The following is a 9,204-nucleotide window of genomic DNA, read 5'->3' as shown; positions in this document are numbered from 1 at the left end:
ATGCTGCCAGTGATGTCTAGGGTACGGAGGTTTACATTTGCATCTCTCCGATTTCAGTTAATACTTCAGCATACTGCACAGAAGGATACACCGGCTATAAGTTTCCATGTCATTAGTTCAAATAAATCTTTAACAACTAACAACCTGTCGAAATTGTTCTGGATCATTGAAAATACTGCGTCTCATAATGTTAATTTTGCACACCATATAGCCTCAAACATGGCTAATCCTATTTTTTCCGTAGCATCAAGGATTATGTGTTTACCTTTGGTCAGTACTGAGCCTTTTTGGTTAACCCTGTCTGTCTCTGTTGTTGCAGAGGAGGGTGAGGACGACCAAATATGTACACACAAACACAAGCAAAACAAGACAACACACACTCTCTCTCTCTCACACACACACACACACACACACACGATTTATGGATCCTTTTCCAAACCAAAATGATACATGATATAATACCGAAGTACCAAACTGGTTTAGGTGTAAACTATAAATATGTTGCTTGAAAGATGTGTAATTCCCACCCTTATATTCCATAGGGGAAAGGAATGTCTAACCTCTCTCCAGAATGTTTTTATGACATGGAAAGAGCTGGTAAACACAATAAATTATACTAATATTTTGAGAAGGCTCCATGACATACATCAGATGACCTGTTCTTTTCATAACCATAGGAATCAGTGTATTTCCAGTGACAATGGGATACAATGACATAACAAATCACATTGCTTTGATAAGACAGTCCATCTCTGCCAGACGGTATATGTTGGAACTTCCTATAGTACTGTTTTGTTCTGCCATATTAGATATTTTTTAGCTATTCATTATCATAGAGTTTTTAGAATAGGCCCAGTTCCCAATTTATGTTTTTCTCTCCATTTCTCCTACTTTCCCAGGCCTGGCCTATAAGCTGCATTGTGGACAAGCAGAATAATCTAAACTTCAGCTGGGGATTCATGATCACCAGAACATCCTCAGTATTCCATTTCCTATCTGTGAGATTCAGTTTTCACAATTGCAAGTTGAGGGTTATATGGTGTGAGTCTGACAAGGCTGTTTGATATACTGTATAGGTTGTGTGGATATTTCAAATATACAACAGAAGGCTCCACTCACCCCCCAATTCTCCCATACGTAGTGCTTTGATACTCTTAGGATTGCAGATGATTTGCACTGAAGCCTAAAGCATCTTGGTAGTTTGACGAGCCAGACCCATATTGAAAATGTAGGGTCTGGGCACTCACCGCTCGTAGTGTCGTCCGAGGGGCGATAATCAGTTGTCTTTCACCTCTGCACGCACAGGACAGCGGCGCTATGAGTCCTATGCGTTTCCTACCAGCGAGCTTAGTTGGCTAGTTCAAGATTTAATAAAAGCTTAATAAAAGCTTTTAACTCGTGTCACACTGTTCACAACAGCAAATATCCATCTTATTTGTTTTCGGCAGCAGGAAATTCAAGCCAAACCAAGCAATCTCATGTCAATCACAGTGTTAAATGCACCTTAATTATCTCATACACGATTTCATTGGCCTGATTGAGCCGATTTAAGCCTGGGCAAGCCAACGGAGACAGGGATCAGCCAGCCAGGGCGCCTAGATTTCGCCAGCGTCTGGTGGACAGTAGGAAAATAGTTCCATGCCATGTAATGTCCGCCAAAATTAATTCATACTCCACATTCCATAAAAGATGGTAGTATACTTCCAGAAAGGAGCTGGTCTACTCCTAGAGATAACAACCTAGAAACTGTATTGCAGTTTGGCTGGGGGTTGAAGTGCCCACATACCGCCTCCCATGGTCAAACTGGTATTATGACACCTGTCGGGCTGTGGATTGTAATTTAGCATGCCACTCAGGTTGATATCTCTGCAGCACTATACCTTGTCATTTTTTAATGACATCATCGCCTTAGCCCTTCTCATTCTTTGATGCGCGTAGCTAATTTTTTTTGGATATTTTTTACCTCAATTTGCATACATGGCACCTTTAAGTAATTTGGCCTCAGTCATTTTCGAGCTACAATAGAGGAATACTTTGAAACTAATCCTATTTTGAGGTTGCCAACGGCATGTTAATTGTCAATTGCTTTTAAATGACACAGAAATGTCAAAACCTTTTAGCTCATTGCTGTGGTGTGATGATAGTTGGTGTCCCTAAAGTTAATTCAAACCTATTTCGCTTTTAACACATTTGTTGGATGTTAGTGAGAAGACTTTGAGTGTGGATAGTGGTATGCAAAATTTCAGAATTGAATTGAAACTGGCTTAAATTCCAATTCAATTTTGAATTTCACTTGCATTTCAATTGAGGTTGCAAACAGGAAGCAGAATTGGTAACTGAATTTTGCACAACACTTGTATAGATGCTAGATAAGGTTATTTTTGCGCGTTTATTCACAGCCCGCTGGCTTTGCCCTTTTCCCCAGGCTGTGGTTTTGTTTCACAGGTGATTGAGGCATCGTACGCCCATCGATTAGTTGCATGCGTCTCGGTGAGCCAAGCGAGTTTCTGTGGCCAGGTGTTTGAACTCGCCGCTATTCTGAATGTAATTAGTGTCTATACGCCCTTCTTATCGAACGCATGCTTCACTACTGTGGGGTGCCACACCCAACCGGGTCCTATAGTAGACACAAATTACATTCAGAATAGCAGAAGGTTCAAATAATACCTGGCTCCACAGGGAACAAACGAGCTCATTGAGAGCCTTTAAAGCTACGTGTACAGTAGTCCATAGGTGCACCTATGCACAGCTCACCTGTAAGCTTTAAATTAGCTGAGCCCTCCTGTAGGCAGAGAAAGCAGCAGATACTTGTTACTGCTTGCCGGTCCAGTCATACCGCAGTTTTGTTTGAAGGCCATTCGGCCGACGCTGCTTTGAGACCTTGACTTAATAAATAAACCTGAACTCACCCACATCTTCCTGTTACTGTGTTAGCTCAATATGAGCAATAATTTACCATCCTAACTCCCTAGTTTTGTTTGTGTGTAGGAGCAGGATGTTAGTCATCCTCGCTTTGATATCTTTAAACATCCTATCTTAGATTTCGTTAAACAAATCTCACAAATCTAAACAAATCTCACCTGGTTTGATGGATAGGAGACATTGTCAATAGTGAGGCTTATCAATACTTTCTAACCTTTTATGAATGTGTTTTATGCTATGATACTGATGTGATTGATGTCATTTTTTTTTTTCTTTCCTCCAAATAAAAATAATTGACAAGCCTCAACCATGTTGCCCTAGTGAGAACTTCCTTACTCTAAGCCAGTTCATTTGACGTATGAATTATAGTGCTGACAAATGCCCCATCTGACAGCTGTGTTCTTCCCATAGATTTGCAATGAAGGCCAAGAGGTCCTTGAAAGACATAAGAAATGTCCATAGCCCATTTTATCAATACACTGATTCCAGAGATCACATATCATATACCTGCAACTCCAACGTCCACCCAGACAAGTGGTGGCTATCCAGACAACAGCAGGGAAATCTGGGCTGTTGGTAAGAGATCACCTGTGTCATTCCACAACTTGAGCTTGATGTTTGTTGAGTCTATGATAGTGAATATCAGCGTCAGTCTCTTGCACCTTTTTAGCAAAAATAGTATTTGCACGTTTGTGAACTCAATATCTGTACTTTACTTGTTCTACTAAGCAACTTGGAAATAAACTTTGTGTTATTTTATGTTTTTATTATTTTATTTAAAGACGTATTTATGTTTTTTTGTTGGTGCTTATATTCTCATATTTTTCATAGGTAACCGTCCTCTTTCAAATGTCGCAACAATTCAGTCAAACTGCTTATACCTTGAATGGATCTGCCTAGTGGCAGTTCTTCACAAACAATACTAAATGCTTTGAGAAGAATTGTGTCAATGATGAGGTAGGTAGTAGTTGTTTATGGTAAAACCTCTCTGTGTTCTGCATGGTTTATGCGGTTATAAAGGATTATGAACTGATGGCAGCAAATGAACGTTTCTTATCTCTCTCTGTCTCTGTGTGTGTGTGTGTGTGTGTGTGTGTGTGTGTGTGTAAAAATTCATTTAATGCTGCACAGGTCAGAATATTCAAAGAGCTTCATTGAAGTATACTGAGCAACTCTGATCCAACCCAGAAGTGCTAAAATCTTAATGAGAGTAAAACTGCCTCTTCATCAAGGGACTTCGTTTGAGTGATTGGACTGTTTTAGTAACATGCTCCTCTACCACTGGTACAGTCGGTTTATCAGACAGCCATATAAACACATAACCGTCAAGGGCGATAAGCTTGTGAAACTCTTTATCTGATACTGTTTTCATACGTCTGTGACCCAGCCTAGGGCGCTCAGTAATTAATGCCATGGCACGCACACCCATCACCCCCTGCAAAAATTCACTCGTGAACAGTTTGGTCTGTTTTAGGTCCGTGCAGTCAGCGCAAGTAATACATAGCATAAACACATCCACGTGCAATAACACAACGACAATCAAGTCTACAATGACCTATCATTGACAACTTGATACAGCCCTATACAGGCTAAAGTTACCTTTAGTTTTGTTCTAGCATAACGTGACGCCTGACACAATTCAATTGGGTTTGCAATTTTGTTCTGTCTTTATCTGAATAACTCCTAGCGTTGCTGTTCCATTCTTTCTGGTTTTGTTTAAAACTCTGTGATATCCGCGATGAGTATTGAGTTCATGAAGTATCCAACAGCGAGATAACCATATATAGATAGCCGAGTAAAAGAAAACAACAGGTAGCCTATTGCGGCCTGCGTGCGATTCTCTCTCCTGCTCAAACAAATGTGTGTATGTTAATTTTGATAACGTAACCACTAATCTTACGTAGAAAATGGGTAAATAGCCCATATATGCAGCCAATGATACTGCATACAAGGCATGGTAGGCTGCACCGGTGTGAATACACACACACAAGCGGGACATTTTCTCCTCGCTGTTAGAGTAGCCCGTACGTGCCAGGCGTATGATCGACAGTGGTACCTGTATACCACTGCTTGGAATGCATATTCCTGTTTTTGAGCTGAAGTGCACTATCAGTGCTTTGGGCGTGTTGCCTGGCCTAATGTTTGTTTATTAGATTTGGACAACCGCAGAAGTCCCATTCCATACTAGCGTATCATTATATTCTGATCTCCTGGCTTATCCTCTGCATATTACTACCTGCAAATTTGGTATTATAATGTGGGATGTGGGCAGCTTATAGCTCTATAAGATCTCTCAATGTAAACTAAGATGCTGGGTTCAATGAAGCAGTTATATACTTTTAGGCTTCATATTATGCATTTTAAGTGTCAAATTGTATGTGAATTTGTTTTGTAGAAAAGTAACATCTTAAGAGGAAAAGGGGCAGACATTGTGTAGATATTGTGAGAAAGCACTTGTTAAAGACGTGTTTCTCACCCCCACATTATGCATCCTGAAAGCAGGACCAGCCAGCTCTTAGCACACAGACATGTTCTTATCACATGTCCCCAATATTCTGTACTGTAATTTTCCTTATGGAAGCAGTTAATACAACTGTGAGGTAATGTGGAGTGACAGGGCTGGTCGGGGACAAAAAATACTCTGGCCCTGGGTCGAATGCATGAGTATGTAAAAAGACTATAATTAGTTAGCACAGCAATCGCTATAGTGATAAAGCAAAGCGATCTTTCCTGATGACGAGCAGTGGTCACAGGACCATTATGTTAAATTAGTTATGTGCTCAATTGGTTAAATATGTCCTGCAGTGGCAGAGGAATTTGGATTTTTTCCTCTGTGGCCCTAATATTCATTATTTTTATATATATATAGCCTTATAGCCTATGGGAAACTGTAAATTATCTAATGATTGCAATATCATGGGGGCAGCTGTGGCCTACTTGGTTAGCAATTCTTTGGACTTGGTAAATCAGAGGGCCGGCCAACAACCCCTACCAGTAGGCACGGGCTGAAGTGCCCTTGAGCAAGGCACCCAACCCCGCCATCGCCCCTGAGCGCCGCTGTTGTTGCAGGCAGCTCAACAGCCGGATTAGTAGCTTTCACCACCCGTGGTGGTGAGTGTGTTTCACTAATCTGGCCGACGGGATAATGCAGAGACTAAATTTCACGGATTTCAAAAAGAGAGAGACATAGCGGGAAAATAAAGATTGAACACGTCAACATTTTTTCAGTAAGTATATTTCCAAAAGTGAGGCTATTTTCCATGAAATTTTCGTTTCAGACATTAGCATTAACTTGTGTAATCCACACATTATAAAAAATCCAAACATTAATGTTCATATAGAGCATGAGAAAAGGGAATGCCAGTTAGGAAAAGTATTGAAATACTTACTGAAATTTTAAATACTTTGTAGAAACCCTTTATTTGTAATGAGAGCTTCTGCTGCATTTCTTATGACGAAGTTTAATCAGTCGCAGTATTTAGGTGTGATTTTGGCCTTTTAAACAGATAGTCTTTAATATTGAAGATTCCTAGGGTCTCTTTAAAATTCCTGATCTTAGTAATTTCCAAAACTGTTCAACTGACTTCTAAGTCAGGGCCTGAATTTTCTGGAAAACCAATTGAGAGTTTCCTTTGCTGAATGCTGGATCATTGTCCTGCTGGAAGGTCTAGCCATGTCTCATCCTCATTGTTCTGGTGGATGGCAAGATTCCAGAAAAAATGTACCCATTCATCATTTCTTCAGCTGTATGAAGTCTCAGTACTAAGGAGATGAAAACAGCCCCACCTGATGCTCCACCCTCCAAACTTCAATGCTGTATGGTATTTTAGGTGATACAGTGCCATTTCTCCTCCAAATATGGTGTAGTATGACATCCAAAGAGTTAAATTTGCTCACCTGACCAGAATACATTCTCTTAGTATTTATAGGTTTGTCTAAATGTTGTGTAGCAAATATCTGTTAATGAGCTTCGACATGTTTTTCTTCAGTAATAGAGAGCTGCGTGGTGAGTGCATAGCCATGGCGGTGGAGTGCATTACCTATGATTTTCTAAATAATTGGAATCCTGTTGCCTCCAAGTCTTCTGGAGTGGGTCTTGGCTTTAGGGCTAATTTCTGACGTCCCTTCTGACTTCCCGGTCAGAAATTCAGAGGAGATCCTGGTGCATGGCCATTTGATGATGCAGTGATGTTCCTTCCACTTGCAGATAATGGCTCCAATACTGGCTTTACCGGATGACTTGAAGTTTTGAAATGCATCTGCAACCAGTTCCATTGATATGTTTTGCAATAATGTTGCAAAGGTCTTGGAAGCTCTTTTGGTTTTTTACCTATCATGACATGTTTTGTGTACAACTTGCAACAAAACCTTTATTGCTCAACAACAGTGCATTTAACCGCTTAAATTAATTTGTATGATAGGAGGGATAATTGTTACCTTCAACTATGTATAGATTCCAGCCTCGTCTTGCCTTTGTGTACTGTTTTTTCTTATGTGTCTAATACTTTTCCCCGTGCCGTTATATTCCACTTTACTCATTACTCTACTAGACATTAATGTTTGATTTTTAATATCTGATTACCTAAGTTATTACTAATGTCTGTAGAAAATTATGAATAGGTTTTCAAAGTATATACTTACTGGAAAAATGTTGATTTGTTCAATACTTATTTTCTCAGCTTGTATACTTTGTTTTATTTATCTAAAAATCATCATTTATCAAAAATGATTGGAGTTCACATCACATGTTTAATAATAGGTGTCTAGTTATTATGATACTAATGCAGTAAGCATTGGAAATAACTACTGGTCTTCTACTTCAGGTGATTGCCAATTGAGACTTTTGTGCAAACCACTTGATAAATTGGATCCATGACCAAGATATCCTGTGCTTAATCTCTATCCTAGTTTCTGTAACGGCCCCAGTACTCCAGGTTGCGCTGGTTAGCCTACACTGCCGTACACTGCGTACATAGTTTTGGTCTGTATGTTAATAGTTCACGCATGAAACAATGAAGGGTGGGGCTGAGTATGCAGCTGTGTAGGCGATGAGGAAGGGAGAGACAGTTGCAGTGCGTGTTGCTGTCACACACGCCTGGAAATAAGTAAGTAATTACAAGTAAGGCAGCAAGTAAATAAATAACAACAAATAAATAAATAAATAAAAGTTCAACTTAGCTACACACTTCACAACTACTGTAACACTTTTAGATAATATGTCCATCTTATTATTAATTTTATTCGTGACCAACAATCCCATACTGGCAACGTATACCACAATTAGCAAAGGACTGTCATTATCCTAGAAACAAGGTAACCTGAATGTATTTGGATATGAAATTACAGGATTTGTTCGTTGTGATGAGGTTATACTTAGCATATTTTATACATTTCACACATTATCTTTATCTCTAGGATATGCTAAATAGGCCAGGAGAAAGATTGTCTGCACCCTTTATATCTTGGCAAAAGTAGTATAAAGAACGCTGAACTTTTAATCAGCACTAACAAAAGATTGTCCTCATGAAGGTCTCTTTTTGATCAATGCGTACTTATTGTCATTAGAAGATGCTTGTATGGGATCTATGGCAGGAAAATCTTCTTTATCGATATTTCTACACAAATGCGCGTGTGTGTGTAAAGCCTGTTGGCCTCCAAAAATAGCACCCTGTATTTCCACATGTACACGTTGTTGAAACAGGAACTGCAGGCATAGAAGAAGCAACCGTTAGACTCACGCATTATTAGGGTTGTCGAGCCCACTGAAGCATAGCCCGACTAAGTTTTCAGCCCTGGTCTTTGACTGCATGCGGTGTGGTCAGTGCCAGGACTGGCTTCACTTTATTTGGCAGGTTTTTATGAGCAACTGTTCCCACCAGTCCCAGGCCCATCCATCAAGATTAGCCTGCTTGAGAAAGGCATCATATCTCAGGTAACATACAGCATCTCAGTATCTGGGTTTCATCGTTTCTTTCAACTGCCTGTGTATAGCATCAGAAAGTTTCTGTCCACTGGAACATGGTGTTCTACTGCATCACATTTTTCATTCAAAATAGCAACACAAGGAGAGTAGAAAGATAATATAGCAAGATGCAGCACCCTGGTACAAATAGCTCACACAGGCCAGCACTCTGTAAGGATGCATGATAAATAAATGTTGTGTATACAAAAAACATGTGCTTGATATTTTTCACAGCAGAAGTGAATAAATCTGAAAAAATGGCACTACATTCGTCTAAATTAATTTTCAGATGGGAACAGTTGTGTTTTATTTTCATAATC

Source organism: Alosa alosa, unplaced genomic scaffold, assembly GCF_017589495.1.
Source record: "Alosa alosa isolate M-15738 ecotype Scorff River unplaced genomic scaffold, AALO_Geno_1.1 AALO_1.0_unplaced_59, whole genome shotgun sequence".
Classification (NCBI taxonomy): domain Eukaryota; kingdom Metazoa; phylum Chordata; class Actinopteri; order Clupeiformes; family Clupeidae; genus Alosa; species Alosa alosa.
The sequence above is the reverse complement of the archived record's forward strand: the minus strand, read 5'-3'. Positions refer to the sequence as shown.